Source organism: Ornithodoros turicata, chromosome 3 (assembly GCF_037126465.1).
Source record: "Ornithodoros turicata isolate Travis chromosome 3, ASM3712646v1, whole genome shotgun sequence".
Classification (NCBI taxonomy): Eukaryota; Metazoa; Arthropoda; class Arachnida; order Ixodida; family Argasidae; genus Ornithodoros; species Ornithodoros turicata.
The window spans coordinates 3,372,394-3,395,579 of NC_088203.1; the positions used below are offsets into that span (position 1 = coordinate 3,372,394).

General features: G+C 43.9%; 2 long non-coding RNA genes across 2 annotated transcripts in view; one reads left to right on the top strand and one right to left on the bottom strand.

Moving 5' to 3' along the window:
• Window positions 1-23,186, bottom strand: part of LOC135387837 (uncharacterized) — a 223,149-nt gene that overhangs the window by 199,482 nt on the left and 481 nt on the right. The gene's annotated exons all lie outside the window — the stretch shown is intronic.
• On the top strand, window positions 14,669-15,559 carry LOC135389814 (uncharacterized). The gene is made up of 3 exons (XR_010421595.1): window positions 14,669-14,809; window positions 15,061-15,209; window positions 15,310-15,559. It is a non-coding gene; the product is annotated as an uncharacterized LOC135389814 (long non-coding RNA).

Below are 23,186 nucleotides of genomic sequence, written 5' to 3' on the forward strand. Positions count from 1 at the left end.
CAAGTGCTGCTGCGGGGCGCGTCGCAAGGGCAAGGGCAACCGAGCGACGGGCGTTGCCATTTACCTGCGTGCCGGAATATACTGGCTACACCACTTGAAGCCACCCTTCCTGGGGTCGACGTCGGTGAAATTTGTGGCATGCAGCTTCCCGCAGGGCTCGTGGTGGCTGCGTGCTACTTCCCGCCTCGCGCCGCGCCGGAACCCATTCGCGTGTGTGTATACTCGGGCCCTACCGCACGGAAAAGCTTCGCGTCGTCGGAGACTTCAATGTGGACGTTTCACTGACCAAGAACACCACTTTCTTGAGTGATATGTCCGATCCACTGGACCTTACGCTCTGCTGTGCACTGACATCCGCCAACCCACAACCACAGTTGTACGTAACGCGTCACTAGTAATTGCGTTACTAGTAATCAATTACTTTTTTCAGTAAATTTTAACGTAATCAATTAATTTTGTGAGCAAGTAATTTTCCAAGTAATCTGATTACAATTTTCGGTGATCAATTGCTGAGTAATCGATTACTTTTTTAACCTTCTGTCAACAATGGCAACACTTTTCAGCAAGCCCGATCTTCGACTGAAGCAATGACGCAGAGGTCACTGTGACGGCCGTCTCTGGTCCTCACGTGTTCCATGCAGACCACAATAATACGATAATTCCTTATAACCGCGACCTACTGGAGCAACAGTAACAATAGTAACAAAAAGAAGCGGATGTTTCAACGCCTACACGGTCGTCCTCATCTGGGACAGGAGGCGAGACAATTTAAAAGTAACGGGGAAAGTAACGCGTTACATTTCTAATCGGTAACGTATTACATTTTTGATGAAGTAATTTGTAACGGTAAATAATTACTTTTCGCGCAGTAGTAACAGTAATTGTAATCAATTACTTTTTTCGAGTAACGTGTACAACTCTGCCCACAACTATAGACATGGCTCATGCACAGACCTGGCGTTCCAGGACAGCCCCCTAGTTCAGGCTCACCTCGCCAACCACAAATCAATGCTCGTTTGTCCACACACTTTCATCCGGCCTCATTTTACAGCACGCACAGCTGACGCTGAATTTCGCGTTACACGAGTCGTAACCGTCCTGTAACTTTTTTATTCCCTGTTAGCGCCGCGAAGCAATTGTGGCTGTGAGCGCCGTACAGATGTGGACAGATGGAGAGAGGACAACAGGAAGGAGTGGGGGCGGGGATTAGCATGTGTCCTGGGCCGACTTCAGGGGGAACCGTGCCGACATTCGTCCGAAAATTCGTCTTCGGAAAATCGAGAGTAGACCTCAAACAGCACAGCCGGTGGTATATAGGATTCGAACCCAACACCTCCCAGTCTTCAGCACGACCTTGACCACGACCTACTAGATTATAACGACCACGTCACAATCAGCAACCCCTATGAGGAGCTTGTCCGCACGATCCGCCAGGGGCGCTATTCATCGGCACGCCACGATTGGACGATGGAAATTTGAATTCTGAACGCGCAGAAGCGTATGTACGACTACCGTAGCAGACGACAGCGATAGCTCCTAGGAGAACGCGTAGAATGATGATGATAATCAACCTCAGAATGAAACATCCGTGAAACGTCCACCGCTTGTACAGAAATACTAAGGTGAGCTGAAGTACAAAGTATTGTAGAAGTTGAGGAAGCAATAACTGGGACGATGAGAAGCGCCACCGCTAGCTTACAAAAATGCGGCGCTGGGAAGGGGTGCCCACGACATGGTCGTTATAATCTAGTAGGTCGTGCCTTGACTACCAGCAACGAGCGGGACGCCCATGGCGCTGCGGTACCGAGCTTAGTACCGGACCGGTATACAGAGCTTGTGGGGTGTTGTATATTGTGTCCTCGCTCCTTGTTTACAACGAACTACGACCAACGAACACAACTTTCTACACTGAGATGGTGGCACAATGGCACCTCCGTTTAGACCGCGACGAAGCCGTCCACCAAAGTATTGGAACACAGCCTATACCGTGATATTCACGCGGAGGACGTCCTCAAGGAAGGTTCTATAGTGGAACGAAAAGTGAAAACCCTGCCTCACCAGAGCCGATCTTCCGTTCTATCCTATGTTATCGGAGGAGGAGGAGGAGGAGAGTCGTTGGGAGGAACCCGAGAGGTCTGCCTGCCTGATTAGGCAGGCATGTTTCTCGGGAAGGGAAAGGTGGTGGAGAGGAGGAGAGGAAAGGGTGAAGTGGAAGACCGAGCGGAATCCGCTCGGGGGGAGGATAGCTGCGTCCATGGGCCGACTTCAGGGGAACTGTGCCGGCATACGCCTATTACACATCTGAGGGAAACCCAGGAAAAACCCCAGACGGCACAGCCGGCCCGCGGATTCGAACCGCGGACCTCCCATTCTCCAAGCGCACGCGTTACCGCTGCGCCACCGGAGCTGGTCCCATGTTATCATGCATATTATGTCCAGCATTCACACGGCGCTATTCATAGCAGACGACACTTAGCAGACGACACTTAGCAGACGACACTTAGCAGACGACACTTAGCAGACGACACTTAGCAGGTGACATCGTCAGCGGATATTCGCTGTGTCGCAGGATATTTCCCACGGTTAGCAGTGTACATTTAGATACGGCATCGAGTGCTCTAGGCTCACGTGACGGCAGAAAGCTATGACGTACTCTGAGGAACGTCCTTCGTGTGAATACATGGATAATTGAAGGTATTGAGGGAGAATGCGAAAAAAAGGGGGGGGGGCGCTTCTCTTGCAGTGCCAGCGTTTCGGTGTGCAATAACTTCCCAGGACGCAGGACTGCATAACAGTAGGACGTTGCTGGGCAAAGGATCGAGAGACCAAGTGGGAGTGATGCCCCCGCACGATGAACAGAATTCAAAAGCGGAAGAATCATGTCACAGCTCCATTATAAATCGTTCTTATCGGTTTCTGCGTTCATGTTACTTTTCATATCTTCTGTCTGGATTGCTAACTATACTATATCCTTTGGCCCTTTCTCGTGAACTTCGGAGAACTCCAAAGGAAGGGCGTAGCGTGGCGCCAATATCATTGCCAAAATGTGTGCTGGGCTTGGATTTTCCGCCATCATTAGCAACGCTCAACGTTCGGAATTTGCTGATAGCGGGGAAATATCTCCGCATAATTATTAGACCCGTTGCAGCTTATCGCAGAGCTGCTTTCGAGGTGAAGATCGATTGCTATGGAATCGACGAACACCACGTCAAACAGACGACTTTGTAAACGGAGCGGGCTTTTCTACGTTTAAGTCTGGGCCGCGAACCGAGCATGGTAGTGTCTGACACTTTTGATGCGCCTATTACAGTGGAAAGTGCGATACTTTTGACCACGCGACTCCAGTTGAAGCAAAGGCGCAAATTCAACTTTCGTTTTAAGAACGACGATCTAGAGTAAGACGCTGGACAGCCGCATGATATCTTATCAAGACCGCGAGTATAGCCATCCAAGATAGTGAGCAAAGATGCACTGCTAGTGGATGTGTTACACGCGAGCCCACGGCGCATGCGCACCTCTTCCGCCATACCCTCTCCCGCACTGATTGTTGTCTGTGTGTCAGACATGTAGAAGATACTATAAAAAAGTATTTAAAATACGTTACTAAATACTGCGCGCAAAATGTATTTAAAATACAGTAAAGATAGTTAGAAATGAAAGTATTTAGAGTAGATTAGTAAATACTATAAGAAGTACTTAAGATACTCATAAGATACTCAAAAAATAAACAGGCGCAGAAGTGTCAAAATATGCCCGCAAATTAGACAAAGGGCTGCCAGAACGTAACACACAAAAAAAGTAGGGTAGAACTCGAAGTTGGAACGCAGCGCAAGAGGAGAAAAAAAAGGCTGAGCTATTTCGATAACACATCGGACACACACTGCACAAAAGGGGAGTCGTTGCACTGAGAGCCCAGTTTTAACGTCAGAACACACGTGGTGTTTCAAGCCAAATGATAACAGCGTGAACTTCCTTTGAAAGGGCCTGGAAAGGTCAACTGTCGACAGGTGCGGCAAAAAAAAAAAAAGAAAGAAAGAAAGGAAAAAAGGAATGTCCATCTCAGTATTCGACTAAAAGGAAAGAGTAATTAGAGTACTGAGTACTAAATACTGAAAAAAAGTATTTTAATTACAGTACAAATACTTTACACGAATACTTTAACAAGAGAGAAACTGATGTTCTGAGGCTGGAACAACATACAAGGGACAGATACAAACAAAGCCTCAAATTGCCTAAGAAATCAACGATGAAAGATGAAAGTCACTGAAAAGGTTAGCCAGCTGTAGGGATCGAACCCACATCTTCTGGATTACAGAAGATGTGGGTTCGATCCCTACAGCTGGCTAACCTTTTCAGTGACTTTCATCTTTCATCGAATACTTTAAATACACGAAGCGTACTCAGTACGATACTAAGATACCAACAAAAGTATTTAAGATACAGTAGTGTTCGGTACTGAAGATACCTCCAAGTCTGCTGTGTGTTAGCATCGCAAAGCAACTGTAGCTTGGAGAAGAAATGGGCTGATGGAGAGAAGAAATGGGCTGATGGAGAGAAGACAAGAGGGGACGGGAGATTGAGGGGTTTGTATGTGTTCTGGGCCGACTTCAAGAGGAAGAGTGACGATATCCGTTGGAAAGTGTGGCTGAGAACCGAGGGAAAACCTCGGAGACCCTATACGGTGCGATTCGAACCCACCACCTCTGGCTATCACAAACGAGCGCGGGTGCTTTCTCCTCTAGGTCACGGCTTTTTAGATTTTAGGGGTTTAGTTATTAGTACGAGAGCAGATGCATATTTTCTAAAATATGTATATACACAAAGTATAGCGGTTCACCGAGATTTGCTCTTCGGAGTAACGAAAAAAAAGAAAGAAGGAAAAACCTGATTCTGTTAGGTTGTATTTATAGTTTTTTTATTAGTCAAATTTGAGGGTGCCTTCGAAAATTCACGAAGTATTCGCCATCCACGATGAAGCTACTACATAACAGCGGGACTACATAACACATTACATTACATTTAATTACACAATTTTATTACATTTAATTAACACAATTACATAACACTACAAAAGCGGGACCACATAACAGGCTGCGGCCTCGTAGCCCCACATTTCATCAGTGTACGAGCAATGTGTCAGTAAATAAAAAATAAAAATAAAAAAAAAGCAGACGTAGTGCGTATCGTCACCTGACAGGGATGGGCAGTATTTAAATACACTGTAATTAAAATACTATTTAAAATATAAATGCGCGTATTTATATTTCGTATTTAAATACAGACTAGAAAAAATGTATTTATAATTATATTGAAATATCGATTTTCGGGTATTTATTCTTGTAAATACTTTATAAATACTCCTAAATATCCGACTCATATCCGAAAATTGCCCTGCATTTGACCTTGCGGGAAGAAGAGCGGGTTTGTGGCGCAGTTCTACCGTGCTTGCGCCAGCATGCGCATGCGGCAACCATTCTATAGATGGCGACTACCCGATTACCTTGTTGTACGAAGCATCTTCGTCACATTTAGTATGTACAAGCCTTTGTGCATCGGCACCTGTGGAGATGCTGTTCTCCTTTGCGAATCTGATTGTACGGTCGAACAGAAGATGCCTAAAAGATGCAGTCTTCGAGAAACTTCTAATATTAAAATCGTCACGATAATCTAACAAATAAATGTTGATGTACTTATTAAGTACATCATACTTAATAAGTACATCAATAACGGTATCGATCTTGCGAATATATCATTTACAACTCTAAGAGCCATGTTTGAATTCTGACAACTTGCAATTTCTCTTGCGACTAATATTTTGTTACTATGCCTTGCATCAGAGTCTTCTCTGTAACCTCTATTTCTGATTACTTTCGTTACATTTATCCGGTTTTTGTTTTGTTATGTCTGTTATTGTGAATACACATTGATGCAGTGCTAGCGATTTGTTTTGCGAATTGCTTTGTATAGCTAGTTGTACAATTGTTCTGATGCTGCTGTACGTTATTAAAGGAGCGTGCCCTCGTCAAGCTGCAGTATTGCCGCTTTTTGGCCGCCCTCCTACGCAACTGAAGTAACATGTTGTGTCTATAATAAAGAAAGAAATGTTATTGCCGCTCGTTGATTTGTTGTTACGATCACCGTTATTTCTGTAATTCCAGATGCCGTCTTCCTCAAAGAATTTGTGGTAACAGTTACGGTATTGAAATAGCCATATTGAAAACTATTTATGAAGAGCATTTAACTACCCAACAAAGTATTTTGTATTTATATTTCAATACTAAAAAAATGTATTTATGCCCATCCCTGGTGTGCGCGTTCCCTGATCAGGTACCACCTGATCAGGAACGCACGCGCAGACATCGATCTTTTGAATGCGGCACCAACCCATCTATACGGAAGGCAGAGAACAAATTTTTCGAATGCCTAATTAGTCCAACGGACGGCTCTTAATCACTTCCCGGAACATCATTTGCAGCTGTCTACAACAAACGCAAAAGCCTACGAGCATAACCTATCTCCTAATGATGCCCAATGTTGCCAGCACGTTTCGTAGCTCGCCCATTGTAGGCTGGCTGGCGCCGAGAATGCGTCGACTCAAATCGCAAGCGCACACACACAGGAGGGACGATTTCAGTTCCGGAGTTTAAGTTCGCTTCCTCTTCTTGTTTTTTTCTTTATTTCGAAAACCAGGGAATGATATTTGTAGACAGTGGGTGTAATAAAGACCCGGAAGGAAAGAGACGAGTTCGTTAATTGCGGTTCTAATTATCTCACAGAGAAATGTGTGCAGTTTTTTTTTAAACAGTTGAGTGTCGTTACAGGAGCGGTGGTTGAACAGTATGCTTTATCGATAACTTAGGTGATTGAAATCGGTACAACTACTTTTGTGCCTTTCGATGCACATTGGGATTGCAGTGCATGCGTATACAGTGGATGCCTGTAACCGTAGATCCCTAGCACCACTAATTTGAAATAAAGTCTGTTCACACCTTACTTTGGGCGCGTTGGTCTATACAGATCCATTCTTATAGGGAAGCGCGGCTATAACGAAGGGACGAAGACGTAAAACTAAAAAGACTAAATTAAGAAATTAAGAAATGTTCCTTTAACAACAAGACTAAAACTAAAAGACTAACAAGGGACGAAGAAAGTGGTAAAAATTGGGCTGTTTGGTGTGACAGTAAAATCGATAAAAAAAACCGCAGCGCATCAGCACCGTGACTCGTGTTGTCTTTTTAAAGGGTCTCTGACCAGAAGCTGGAGAGCCTTTACCGCAGTGGCTACCGATAGAATACACAAAAGCAACTTCACATACGAAAATGCATGCTTCAACACCTCGTAGTTTTCGTAAACTCGAATTTTAAACATCGCGGTTCACGCCGACGCTGGCACACCTAGCGTCAAACTGAGAAAACGTACGCATATATAGAAAACTCATCTGGTCATCCCACTGGGATGACGTCATTCGCCCATGCAATCAGCGTGCAAGATGCCATCACGTGATCAAGCACTACAACAAGAACTTTCCGCAAGAACCTACATTTTTACGACAATATACTGTTGTCAGAATGTCTGGAAATAAAAAGTATGTCTATACTTCGGCATCTGCGTCCTGTTTTATGACTGCGATAATCCAATTAGCAACTTCCGTGGAAAGCGAAACTAGCTACGACGACTTTCGGGATCCAGCGCGCTGTTTCACTAGAGTTCGTGTGTGTGTTTCCAAACTTCTTTAATAGTATCTTTTTGAACAACCGACCAATTTATCGAGGTACACCCTCGGGTTTAATTTGACATGCCTCTCGGTTGTGTCGTCGAAGGGTGCCCGAACGGAGAATTCTCGGCTAGCATAAGGTACCATCCGATACCGCGCGATCAACCGCGGCGGCAGCTATGGCTTGACAGTATTGGAAGGTGTGCTGGCAGTGATGTAGAGCAGCGCAGATTTTGCCAGTTGCATTTTAAGAATGAAGACTACGAGAGGGACCCTTCAGTTGTAGAGCAACTGGGCTTGAGCACCAAGAACCTCCGCCTACGAAAGTCTGCAGTGCCTTCCTTGAATCTGCCTTCCAGGAATGTTGCATCCGGACCTGACGAGGTTAGTGCTTCTCCGTGATGTATAAAGTGATTACTTTGGTTGTGAGAACTACGTTGTGGCATGCAGATGTTAGAAGGTCATAGAAAAACAAGGATGTATGCTAGTTGCGGTTTACGCACTAAACCAAAATATTGTACAATTCTCTGTGTTGTTCACAATGTAGCTATGCCAGTGCAGTAAGAAACACCCGTAGTACGTACAATGAAGGTGTGTAGTGTGCGTGTAGGAGTAACTTCGTAATAGTTTTTACAGCTATGACTTTTTTGGACAAGATGTGGCACCAACTGTAGGAAACAGAATCAGGAATCGAGTAAGCTTTAATATGTTTGTTCTCCTTGTAATATGCAGCATGTTGCATACAGTAAAGGAGGGTTCAATATTCTAAAACAGTGTAGCCCAATTGAAAACCTTAGTTTACGCCACACTGCACTGGTGTTGTCTAATCTGGGGCAACTACGATATAATTGCTGCGATACAAAAAAAGAGCCTTGTGTATGACAAGAGTAGCCAGTGTCTACAGATTCCCATACCCCTCAGCTCCTTCGAGACATGCAAATACTTACAGTGGAAAAAGTATTCACTGGAAAATGAAGCTTTTACAAACAAATCGCCTTGTAAAATCAGGATCTTTGAGCACCATCACAAACAATGTCATTACGGTATGAAATACAGAACTGTCCCCCTTACAAAGTTGCACTGCTCTACACCACCTATGGAAGTGAGGAGACACCCTTCCTCATTCCGACTATTCCAAACAAATTTGGTCAGCTGATTGGAAACTCCCCTCCTGTGTCCAGTTTCAAAACTTGTTGGGGCCTTATTGGAGAGAGGCCACTCTGTTATCTCAATTTTTTTTGTGTATGTATGTGTGAATATAGGTACACCTTGGTGCAATTGTGTATTTTCTTTATGTGATATTGACTTGCTATAGGCTCATAGTAGCAATATCTCAGTCACCGCACACTGTATTGGTGCAAGGCACCTCATCAGGCTTGTGCCTTTTGTGGCTGGTAGCCCCATTTCGTTTTTATGGAATAAAAATAACGATGAACTGAACTGTAGATAGAAACTTAACTGCTCATAAATTTGTATGTTTTTTTTTTACACTGTCAGGGTGATGACTTCATGGATGTGGAAGAAACTGTAGAGGGGGACATATCTGAAATGCTCACAACTGTTGTCTGCCAGGTAGGGCACCAATTTCTTTCATAAATGTCATAGATAGCGTGAGTGTTGTACTAACAAATATTTATTTTCTGCCCTTTGAAGGGATCCGTAGGTGCCGAGCACGCATACGGACCTGACATATCTCCGTACAACTTAGACGTGTCAGTTGCACAGGAGGTGTGTAACATTGTTTTACGCACAAGCTTCTGCTGGTTTGATGCATGTATGTGTCGAAATGTAAAAAACAGAGTGCTCAAAAATATATCTAAGGTGAAAAATTGAGCAGTTCATTGCAGTAATTACATCAGTTTATTTATTTCCAGCATTCTTAGAAATACATAGTAATGGCTTTTATTGCTGTCAGTGGCTAATTGGCCATCAAGTAATAAAAATGAGTGGGGCCCTCTGAATGCATTTTCTTATCTCTTTATTACAGGAGGTTGTCGATGCTACCCAGGACTTCCCAGAGTTCCCATTACAGCAGGACATGAAGGGTGCCTCTACATATGAGGTAGTTTCATAAGCTTCCTGTGCCCACTAAATAAAAATTGTGCACTGTATACTAGTCAGAGCTTTTTCATATTTTTAAGGAGACCATGGATGACTGGCGTGAGTTTTCACTGACACATCATGAGGTGAGAACATCAACAATATACTTTTCCAAAATGTGGCATATACTTTTCCAAAGGCATCAGTCAATTGAGACTCAAACCATGTAACTGCCATGTTATCCCAAATGATGTTGTTCATAAAAAATATGGTAAGCGATTAGGAATACCACCCACGTGACTTTCAACGATAAACACTTAATTGCTGTTGGTGGCACACCCATTTCATAACAGTAAAAACAATGCCTAAAACAGAAGTGCCCAGACATATGCATTGGGTGCAGACATGAGGTCGAACCCCCTGAAATTATACCTTGTGTTAGTACATTTGGGAGAGGGAAGACCTCCTCTCCCATAAGCCTGCAGAACCCTTTTCTCAAATAAATATATTTCTGGCTACCAATCTGTGTGCAAGCCTTTATCATCATGTAGACCACCACAAGCACACAATGAACATACGATACATTATGAAACAACAAAACTTAGATTTACATATGCTACACATGAGCAGCACGGTCCCACAAGAGGCCATTTATGTAATTCTACTTGTAAAATGTGTTCCCACTTTGCAGTCAGACAGCACTCAGACATGTAAGTGGTAATAGAGGAAGCAAAGGCAATGCAGTCATTTGCAGTGAGCAAGTGGTACAAACAGTTTGCCTGCTGAATTTTTAGGATCGGCCTATCACAGACATGTGCCTTGGGACATGCCCCTGTTGCTGCACTGCTCGCAAATCCACAAGAAATATGGCTACGCAAGCTGTACTGCCCATGACATCTGTTGGATTGGTCAACACCTGTAAGTGCATACCCGCTATCTTCTTGTACAGAAGTAACAGACAAAATCCAACTACAAATGAAAGCGTAATTCTAGTGTTGCTCAACATGTAATGTTTATGCAGCAACACAGTGCAACACCACTCTGCTTGGACTGGTGGCGATGAAATCGACTGGCACGCAAACTGAAGAGGCATCACAGGATGTAGCTTCTGATGAGGCAGCTCCCATAGTGCAACGTCGAGTGTCATCTCCCTTACAAAGTGTTCCTCAGGAGCTTCCACCCTGCCCAGCATCTCCAATATTGGACTGCTCAGGATTTGAGGAAGTGGACCCTGAGAATGAGGCTGATGAGGGAGACGTGACTTATTACCCTTCACTGAGCGAGAGCTTCCTAGAGTATGTTGCACCAAGCATGCTAACGTGACAACTACCTCCTCTGTTTTATGTGGTACATGTTGGGACAAAAGTTCACGGAATACATGAGCAGTGTATGTCTGTCCTTGGCACGACACCCTAGCAGCAGGGGGAAGTGGACAAGTTCACTTGTGCAAGGGGTAGGTGAGTGATCTGGTTGCAACACACCACAGTAATTTTGGTATCGGTGGTTTGATAGGTGTTGCTGCTGGCACACTCCACTCGCACCCCTCACAAAGAGTGAACGAGCCCGCAGCTAGGGTGTTGCACCGAGGAGAAAATACACCGCTCACACGTTCAGTACACTTTTGTCCAAACATGTACATGAGTTCACCTCCTGATATTTAATTACCCCTTATTCTATGAATATCTTTGGCGTTACCTCACAGAAGACCCCTATGTACTATGACAGGAAATCATTTTCTCTACTGTAAAGTTATACGCGTACCAGTAATAGTGCTTACGAAACAAGGGTCATTGTTGTGTCTGCATCACTGCAATCGTTTCATTAAGGTATGCCAGGCTCCAGTTCTTACTTCTGAAGGAATTGGAGGGAGAGGGGGACAGTTACTGTGCGTATTAGGTAAAGAAATGGAGCTAAACGGAGTGGCTAACATATCACATGAATCATCCATCCGGTATCATATCAGCGGTCTCGTACTTGCAAACTTGAATGCAGCAAAAAAAGAATGAATGAAATGAACGAAAAGCAGATGAAATAGCATCCAATGACAATTGTATTATTGCATTGGTTGCAACACTTCATTGAAATACCCTGCAGGGACAAACCTCTAGAAGAAAAGGCTCTGCATGAGGAACCGAAGTTCATCGTGTTTGAAAGTTGCCTCACAGAACTATTCCAAAGTTGCAAGGAGTGCTCAAAGCCCTGCAGATGCTCTTTCACAACAAGTGGAACACTACTGACTGTTGCCACAGAATGTCCTCTGGGTCACATATCGCATTGGAGCAGCCAACCCCGTATAGGGAAAAAAGCAGCAGGAAATGCACTACTTTCTGCAGCACTGTTGTACACCGGTTTGAGCCCCACAACAACACTGCGAATGCTTCGGCACATGCGTGTTCATGTGATAACAGACCGACAGTACTACAGGTACCAGAGTGCATACCTGTTTCCAACAGTCAAAGAGGTATGAACAAGAGCCACTACTGAAGTGTTCTCATGCGTATCTATCGTTAGCCTCAGAAAGTGTATATGACTTTAGAAATTTCCAGTGTGGGGCAAGTGTTCAGGGTCTGCTTGCACAAGACTCTTTCAGAGCAGCACTCATTAGGTGTTCCGCTCAGACTCTTTGAGGAACATGAGACCTGCAACATTAGGCGAACAGTTCCGTGCAGCCAGGCCCTGCATTACAGAGTGGTGTTCTGTAGTAACTAGGGTAATGAAAATGAATAGCGAGATACACAGACACAACATCAGGTAGGATAAGCTTGTCCTGTGTTGTTTCTGTGCTTCGTCATTGCAGTTTCGGACATGTCGAACAAACTATCCCAGCTCTCCACTTTGATCACAGTAACTAGGGTGTCTGTGAAGAAGTGTATCATATGTACTAACAGGTACACCTTGCATTACAGGTGTACAAGGCACAGCAACAACAACTGCTAACGAACCTTGGTACAGATCCGACTAACCTGGCGTCAGATGGGAGATGCGATTCACCTGGGCACAGTGCTAAATACCTAACGTACAGTTTTTACTGTGACTCATTAAACAAGATTGTGCATTTCGAACAAGTTCAGGTGAAGGAGGTACGCATGCATATGTTCCTTGACGTGTACCTAACTAAAGCAGTGGAATGGTGCAGACCCTGACAACGACAATTTCATTTGAATGATGACGAGTGGAAACCCTGACATATACATTTGATCACTAGTTTTACTGCTATGCCACTGCAGTAATAATTTTCACAATATTATGTTTCAGCGCAACCATTTCCCACGTGCTATGTTACGTATATGTACGTATGCTATGTTACGTATGTTACATGCTATGTCTACGTATAAATTTCACCATGCCAGAAAACTAGCACTTCTGTGCCACGCTGGTGGACACTGCCTTATTTCTACATGTTGGGAAATGCGAATAATGTGGTAGAGCGCAAGCCTACTGACATAGATTGTCTTTGGTACATGAAGACACAACAGCAGAACAAACATTTACACTAGAGAGCACAGGATGAATGGCACGCTGCAAGTAACAAGCAACTGTCCTCTTTAAAAAAACAAAACTCCATTAGAGCCTTCCTTTTGCATGGTTGTGAATACAGCTGTCGTCCCATGTCATTGGATAGTTTTCTTGGAATATGTTTAGGGAACAAATTTTCAGATAAATTTTAGCAGGTTTCCAGGAAGCTGGGGTATAGCGAAAGCTATTTTCCTTAAAGCTATCTGTGCTTTACTGCTGATGGGTGCTAAAAATGAATACTGAAGCCACTCAACCTTGCATATTTGAGGTTATGTTGAACTTTGCTTTGGCAGTGGCCATGACTCGGTTTACTTTATTTGCAGCCTCGGACTACTATATAGTAATTTATAGTCTGGCATGTGGTTCAGCATTTTGCACGCTGTCCTAAGAAACTTGTTGGTTGCAAGCAGTCATCCTGTTTGACATGTTCTCTGTTCATTCTCCAGCTTTTTCTTCCAGGATGGTTAATACGTACTGTTTAACATTGATGACACATGAACAATTCCTTATTTAACTATTCATGCATTTGGCCGTTTATCCTATTCACGCGATGAATACTACATAATATTTGTCTACGAGTAAATGCAAATAATCTGAAAATAATAAAACATCACATGACTGAACTGCATAGCAGTGTTATGGAATTGTAAATAAGCTCTCATCCTTGTTAAAACGTGTTCTCATATCATGTATATTATTGCAGTCCCCAGATGTGCAAGCGAGCAGCCATATGGAGAAGGAGGGCCTTATACGGGGTCTAAAGTTCCTCGAGGAAAATGATGTGAATGTGGCATCACTGACCACCGACCGCCACCCAGCCACGAAAAAATACATGCGAACGATGAAGCCAGACATCAAGCATTACTTTGATGTGTGGCACGTCGCGAAGGGTATGAAACAAAAGGACTTTTCTTGAACTTTTTATGGTACACATGATTAGCAATGCTAGCTACATATAGTGTCAAATTTATGTCATGATTGTACCTTATGCAACATACATTTATTGTGGCATCTCAGGTGTTAAGAAGAAACTTGTAGCAGCAAGTAACAGTGCAGCCACAAGGGACCTGAAATTGTGGATCCCCGCAGCAGTGAATCACATGTACTGGTGTGCAGCTGTAAGTGGAGGCAATGCTGGCTTGCTCTTAGAAATGTGGAGAAGCTCAGTAAACCACGTAGTGGATGTGCACGAGGGCCATGCACCGAACTACCCTCGCTGCCTTCACCAGCCCAACCAAGAATCTGCATGGCTCAAGCGTGGTACAGTACCTACACTATTTTTCAAAATTAATACTTTGAAGAAGAAAACTGTATCCTACGTTGTAGTAGTACAGCAAAGAAGACAGACAATTTCTTTGTTGTTTTAGATTCTCCAGCACATGTGAAATTCAAGGCTGTTGTGACTGCTCCGCTGCTCATGAAAGACATTGGGCAACTGTCCCCTACAACACAAACATACGGGCTGGAGTCCTACCACAGCGTGCTGAATACCTTTGCATCAAAGTCTGTGGCTTTTTCTCCTGAAGGAATGTATGAAAGGTATGTTGGAGATTCTCATTCACCTCAAAAAGCGAAACCTCCAAACTGGTTGAGTTTAGATGTTATTGGGCTATTCTAATCTAGCATTACATATAACGTATTATACCCTTTCTCATGTTTTGGTATGAAATTTCACGTAACCGATGCAGCATTTATATTAGGGGGGGGGGGGGGGGGGGAATATACATTTATTGAATGGAAAGGTAGTAATATTACTCTGACACAACACCATGCACTTTTCTATCAATCAGAACTTGTCTTGCGGTGCTACATTTCAATGAAAATTCCTGTCGCAAGCAAGCAAGAACTCTAACCGATGAAGAGAGGTGGAAACTGAAAGTGCCAAAAGGGAGAGGAGGGCATGTTGTTGCCTGCTCTGTGAAAGAAGATGCAACATTCCGTGAGTGTGCATACCTGCAATGCGTACTTATCCGCGACTTTTTTTTTTTTTTTCACAAGTTTACTTATTGGCAAAGAAATTGAATGTTTTGCCTTTGCAGGCTACGTTGATGTCCTTTTTGAAAAAACGCTGCAGAGATGTTCATCACTGCCATCATTCAAGAAAGCGCTGGAGGACACAACCCCAATTGCAACCCGCCCAATGAGTGACTCCCACCCACGTCAGCCAAGGGAAGCCATCATTGAGGCCCACAAAAGCCGTTTTCTGCACCACTCAGAGCCAGCATCCAGTCAATGAAGGCAATCCAATCTGTGCACTGAGAAGAGTATGCATGATTATGAAATGAGATACGCATGGTTAAGGCCCTTCTTTTTCTGCGATTCCGCGATTCTGCAAAAATTTGCAGAATTGTAGGTCTGCCGCAGAATACGAGGTTTTGCGCAGAATTTTGCAGAAACCGCGTGCTTAACTCAGTTTATGCGCGAGATGAACAGACTTTGCTCGCACCGGGTCGGCTCGCATTACAGTGTAGATGTGCCAACCGGATAAGGCCACCAGGCCGTGATATGGCCCCATCTGTGTGCTGGAAAAACCCTCTAACTTCTCTCTCTAACCCTCAACTCTCTGGGATTCTGGAGTGGAATGCAAACACTGACCCCTGCTTTGATGTCCATAGCTGTCAAGTACATCTGTGCAACAGTAAACTCTGTACATGCAGAGATGCCACTTAGCAAGTACAATTTGATAGTCAGTGACAAACGTCACTCCCTCTCAGAAGAAAGCACAATGTATCTTGTTATGCTAAGTCACAACAGTTTTTGGAGTTGTAACCATGTTCCTCCACACTAAGTGCTAACAGAGAGTATTTTCTGTCTGAACTAGGGCAATTTGCCTTCTACCGCGGAAAAATGCAGAACTCATAGTTCCCTGCTGCGGAATTCAGGATTTGCCGCAGCAGAAAGAGAAGGGCCTTACGCATGGTTTAGGAGAATTACGGCCGTTGCATATTTCACTGACATCAGGTGTCAAACCAACAGGCAACCTTGAATCTCCTTGCCAATTCCAGGTTTCCACTGCCTATTTAACCTGAATTTCCCGAACAACCACTACAGGAAATTGGCACCGGGTGCTACATTTTGGTACAGTTCCTTCATAAAACAGATCACTTATTGAGTATTAGTGAGGCTTCCCTACTTTTCTTCCTCTCAGCTTGTCGTATTAGAGAGCTTTCTGCAGTGGCAGAGCTGCTTTTGCTACAATTCAGTATTTTACTGCTAGAGTTGGAAATTTAAACCACTATCGTATAATCTGTTGAAGTTGATAACTTAGCCCTCTGGTGATAATCAAGTTAAGTTACATGATGTGATAAAGGAAAAAATGGGGATGTGAGCTTTGACGAAGTCGAACTGGCTACCCCAGTACACATATACACAGAAAGAACAAAGAGATGATGAAGTGATGCAAAGGAATCAATGCTTTAGTATTAGCTTGTACCATCTAAATCAATTACTATGCCGTAGAAACATACAAAAGCCATGTTCTTCAGGACACTAACGCTTCTTTGGGCAGTGGTGTATGCACATGGCCATATGCCCCCTTCCACATTACATTTCCATATTTCTGCTGTTAACTAAACCTGTGCAAATAATGGGAATTTTGAACAGAATATTCATGATGTTCGAATGCTATCTGAAACATATTTTCAGTGTTCGAAATACCATAACTCCATTCTGCAAGTCACCTCCATCCTGAGTGCCCCCAAACTTGAGCCTACCTTGCACTGTTTACAATATTCCGTCACTAAAGTCTTCAACTTCTGTAACCTCGTGGTCAACACTGTGCTCTAGGCATTGCATGTTCCAGTAAATGTACTCCCACCTTTTAGAGTCACGTTCAGTAGTAGATACAAATATGTGCAGTTTGTAAAAAGAAAAGTGCAGGAAATTCACGATGTAAATGTAGAAATGAGGAGATGCACAAAACGCAGGCTGTATGGAACATGTTGACTCAGGGTAGTTCATCCCGCTAATGAAGTCTACCATACACAACACAGAGGGACCCTTGTCTCATGATACGTTATGGTGGGTGTAAAGGCTCACAAGTTTGGAGAAGATCATCATCAGTGAGCACACCACCACAAAATATTTCACCATGAAGTATACAAAACTATTTGAATTTTTAGTACCCAGTTTTTCAAGCAAAGCTTCGCAAAGTCTGCTGAAGTAAGTATGATATATATGGCATGTGCATCTCATGCCTCATGAGTGCTCAAATTGAAACCATATGTGTCAGGAAGTACGAGCACTTAGCCTTCGTACTGTCTCGGGTACTGTGGCAGTGTTCCCTCGTTTAATTGTTCTACAAAATCCACTTTCCGAAGGGCTAAGGAACTGTAACACTATAAAATCATGTGCCATGCCAAACCCACGCCAAAACCACTGTGCCACGCGAGCTGGTGATGCGAAGCCGCATGGCTCAAGCCAAAGTAAGGCAGCCCAGTCGTCAGAACCATTCGAAGAAGACCAATCGCACACCTACCTAAGATTCCAGAACTGTAGCGCCAGATATTCATTCACGCTCACTGTGTGCTGCTTGCTGCTGCACGGAAAACGTAGTTCGCGTGCGATATCTAAATTGAACGGATTTTTTTCCAGCTTGAGGTTGTAACTGTTCAGATTTTGAATACAATAAGACACACATTCATCTAGCACATTTTCACAAGTGAAATAAAATCACACGTGGAACCCTTGACCGTAATTGGTGAGGAAAGCGCCACATCAGAATGGCATAAAGTTAGAGCGCAGGCCGGAGCTAAAAAGCAAAAGAGTGCAGTGAGTATTTCATCCGTATGCAGGCGCCTTTTGATTTTGAGCGTTACAATTGCAAGGAGCTTTCACTTCCTGAGTTGCAATAATATAACGCAGTGAAGTGCACACTTTGTATACCTGTTTACGGCCCCTTTAATTGATTAATTTGTTTACATATTTCTTGCACGAAGCGGGCACCAGTGCACCCTTTAGATCAGCTATCTGGCTGTCACTTCCACGTTCATCCGCTTGGTTCACGCACTGGGGCAACTGAAGATTAGAGACAGCCACAAGAGCTGGTTTAGTACTACTTATCAACCTGTAGTGAATCTTCATTACGGTAAATTTAGTTATAGCAGTCAGATTCTACACAATTATCTGATCAGAAGTGCAGATCTAATACAACACACTCCTGTAAATCAATATTTAATCTTCATCTGCTGAGCAAGGCAGATGCATTTGGAATTTGCTGCCTTATCAGAATCCAAAATCCCGTTGGTCTGCAGTGCTCAATCCCTACCTACATCACAAACACTAAGCCAGGGATCTATGCCACAAAACAACTATGGCCATGAGCAATGCCACAGAGGTCAAGTCAGCGGATTATTTTTGCCAAGTGAGGGTTCTGTAACATGCACTGAAATGACGACATACAGCAACAAATATAAACTCAAGCACAAGGGAGCTGTATCAGGAACGTGCCTAAGCATTCCCCACTTGTTCTCATTCTGTTGCTTCTCCCTGCTACTCCAAGCATTGCATGAAATTATAATTGTGCATATTTCTGAGATATTTAGTTTGCAAGATTGTCTGTGTCCTAGTTATTATATAAAATAGCTGTTTGAAGTATTTACATATTTGTTATGCTGGTTTTATGTCTAATAGCTGTGAGTTCCTGCAAATGTACTCTGCAGTGCCCAGGCTCCACAGAGAGTTCTGCTTGTACAATAACAGCATCCGATGTACTTCTGCACATAAAACGTGCCTCATAGTGAGCAAGCAGGGAGCTGCATACAGGGGGTTGCTGGATAGAGCTCGTGCACATTACAAATCTCGAACTCAAACAAGAGAACTTCGTCATAGTTTCACATTTGGAACATCTTTTATGCATATTATTTTACAACATTTTAAGAATAGCTGCTAATGTAACATGTGCCAGACACTGTCACCAACACTGCCTTCTGTCTCAGGTGAAACATTATTTTTCCCCAAAGTACAATAATGCATGACGGGGCATCATGTATGCTATTTTGGAACAGTTTCTGTAAACATAGGATGGAGATATCATCTGAGTGCCACAATAAACTATATGAACCACATTTCATGCTACAACATGTTTGACTACAAAATGCTTCTCACCCACAAACTCGGGGAATTGAAAATATTTGCACGGCCAAAGGCACAAAGCTTGCTGTCGCAAGGGCTATAGCCTACTCCCACTGACCCCACACTTTGCACACAAAAGAAAAACTGAGGTTTTCAACGGTCAACTGGTGTGTAGTGAGCACCCCTGGTGGACGGAGCAGAATGAAGTAGCATTCAGTCACAGGGTACTCTTAAAACAATCTCATTTACTTGCGTACAACAATCTAATGTACTGGTGTCTAACAATCATACAATACTTGAGGTGATTAAACCTAAAATGACCTACAATGACCTACTATTTGGGAACAATAAGACAGTTTCAGTTTGAACAACGCTTAACAACATGCTAAGTGAATGGGTGGGCAAACGTGTCAGAAGAGGATTGGATTTCAATATCCGAGCTGTGTTGCTGGTGGAGTTCAGAGTCCGAGGTAACTCTACCCTTGCAAAACCAGCTGATGAGTTGATGTTCGGTGTCAGGGACTTGTGGTGACCAGATGCACAACACACAGCACATTCCACTCTTGTAACAGTCTCACACTCCGTCGACCTCATCTCAACACACTACCGTTCACATGCTCTACTTGTTTTTAAATTCCCTGTTGTCTCTGCAGTCTTCCTGCACTTTCCTCTTTCACACACTTTACATCCTGAGGAACATTGTCATACACAATACAGGCTGCTCACTAAGAAATGTGCACAGCAGACGATATTCTGCCCAAGCAGCGCAATGTACTGAAAGTCAGAGTGCAGTAGGGGCGGGATGTGTCCTATCAATGTTCTTTAGTTTCACAAGTCTGTTCAAGGCCTTCCACCTACCCGTCCACCCCTATTGCACTCAACTTTCAGTACATTTTGCTGCTTGGGTGTGGTTACAGCTATGCTCCAGTTTGCGCGATAGAGGCCATGAGCATAAATAGCTCTACAAACGAAAGGTATTTATAAGAAAGTGAAAGTTAATTTCTTCTAATTCTAAGATCTCAGGGGGTCTGTGAACATAGACTGCCTGTATCTATGTCTGTAACTGTATCTGCCCCCATTCCATGCAACGTGTTGCTGTTACGAAGATATATACCACACTTTCTGTCTCCACTCACATTAAAGAGCCCCATCTCTCACTATGCAAAGTCACTATGTTCACTATGCAAAATGAATATTGAAACTGGGGTTCACAAAAGTGTTGAAAAATGTGCTCTTGTGTTTTGTCATGCTAAAACATGAATTCCAAACAATGTACTGCTAATGTGCCAATCAGCTTCTGTATTCACATATTGGACAACTCGAGTTACAAATATTTAAAACGGTTATGAAATTTGCATGCAGGATACATAATTTAAATTAGTTTGAAAGTGCTTGAGAGATTCCTCAAATGCCTTTATTGTCTGAATATTCACACATAGGTACGAATGAACATTCTGTACTGGACTAACTGACTTATAAACACAAGCTCTCCATACCAAGCCCACTTTTCCGTAAATATGAATCTTGAACGAAATGAGGAAAAATATGATGAGACGTACCTCCACCTAGTATCTTGGGTATTTAAATCCTGTAGTAGTTTCTGTGGGGAAGGCTTCTCGTATCCTATTCACTGCACAGGCTGGTATAACCATTCTTTTGTTTTTTCCGAGTTTGTGCCACACCCACCTCGCAAACTGCCGGTATGCGGTGTACCTGTATCTCCTGTATAAGACATTGGAAACCTTGAACAAAGTTAAAGGTACTACGACGCTACTATGTGGCATTGCTTCGGCTACTATCTTTACGAAAATGTAATGACCAATGACGATAACGATAAGCTCAGAATAATAGTTTTTGTATTGAAACCAACCAACATGATTGTGCATGAGATATGCTACTTACTTGTGAATATGAGCGCTCATGGGTTCGTGCTGCCCTCGAAGTTCAAAGTACGCTACTTTGAGGACTGTTGTATTGAGGCACAAGAGTTTGAAATCCTCATGGGTTGTTATACAGTCGTACTGCAACTCCTCAGCTGTGCTCCCGAGCTCCTTGCAGCATAAACACTCTACCTCTGTTGGCATTGTGATGCATGAACCACACTGACACCTTAAAAAAAAAAAAAGAACAGCTCACACAAACAAGAAATCTATACAAACAGTTCATGTGCTCCATCATAATGAATGCTAAAACCCCATTTACCAGTTTGTCGAAGCCAAGCGGGTAAGACTGCCTACTTCTTGCGTGCCCGATGCCTGTGAAACTTCGTCTTCATGCTGAACTCGCGGTCCCGGCGACATTTCAAAAGCAAGGCTTCCGAACTCTGCTGCACGCAACAAAACTTCTTTCTCGGTGGTAGAAAGATCGCTGAAAAGCCCTAGTGCTGTTGATTCTGCTACGCTTCCTTCAACGTCCATGTTGAAAAGCGCCAAGCAATGCGAGGATCACCGGAAGTTCCGGTGCGAACTTTGCTCCAATAAGCGCCACGGGCGTTTGACGTCATACACATGGGAAAACCACTGCCATCCACTGCATAATAGCTAGAGTTTTGCGCTGATCGCATGAGTTGAGGGCAGAAATCGAAACCGCTTTTCGGCGCCTTGTTTGAAATAGTTCGCGACTCCGCAGAGACGAAACGTTTCAGTTGTAACTTAAAGGCACCATGTAGGTTCGTTATTCATACAAACGAAGACATTGACCAGGTTCTGGTCAGAGACCCTTTAAAGGACAACGGACGCGAAAATGAGCTGCGAAGCTCTTCACCTCATACTGCGGTGTGCACAACAAAAAAAAAAAAAAAAAAAGAAAAGAAAAAAAAGAAGAAGAAGAAAGATTAGAAAATTCGACTCAGATTTACGTATATTCGTTGAAATGCCACCATCATCGAGGTATAAAGTTTGGCCGCTGAGCCCCCTGGTGAGCGTCACCGCGTGGCCGGAGCAGACCACAGAAGTGACGGTTATTGTTCCTCCTTTTTGGGTTCCTGACGTTCATTTTGCGGATGTTTTCGGAGATGGCGATCCGATAACCGCGCGTCGTCTGCTAGCTCCAAATCCGTCGACGGGGCAGCGCTAGCAGACGACGCGCGGTGATCAGATCGCCATCTCTCCCGTTTGGTGGCGCTGCGCAGCCCCGCCGCCACCAGGGGAACGGAAGTGACGCGAAGGCGCCGGTCGGTAGCACAGCAACTTGGTTCGGTAACCCGCTTTTACGGGGGTTGGACATATCAGACGAGTGTGTCGAAAGCAGTACGTATATTCGTTGAAATGAATCCGGAGGTGCTAATTAGCCTTGGCTTGTCAAAGAAGTACGTACATCAGGCTGAAAGAAGGAGCGGTCCCTTCTGTATTTTCACGAAAACGGGAGGAACACATCTTCACCTCCACTTGAGGTTTCGGCGTACGTCTGATTCCCGCTGCGGATTAAAAAAAAGAAGAAGATACATAGGTATCAACCCATCCCACTTCGGCTATGTCGTCTTCAGGCTTCCACGAGATCTCCGAATCTAACATTTTGAAGCGTTGTTCGGTGTTTGCCGTGTTTATCCCGTCCACCTGACAGCCGCCCATGGAGCTCGAGGAACATCTGACGTCACCCGCTCATCAGCTTCTCTCCCGCAATGCTTTGCGACAGCGGGCGCGTTCCGTGGGCGATCGTGTCCGGCGGGCGGCCTAGCGTGCTCGTAATCGTCAAAAATATGCCCATCCGTACACCGTAATCACAACATACTGGTGGCACCATAATTCTACGTAAAGTTTACAACTCGTTCTGACAGTTTCTTGCAATTGACAAACTGTTGTTCTTTTTTTAAAGACAGGACAGCACACACATTAATACGTCCACG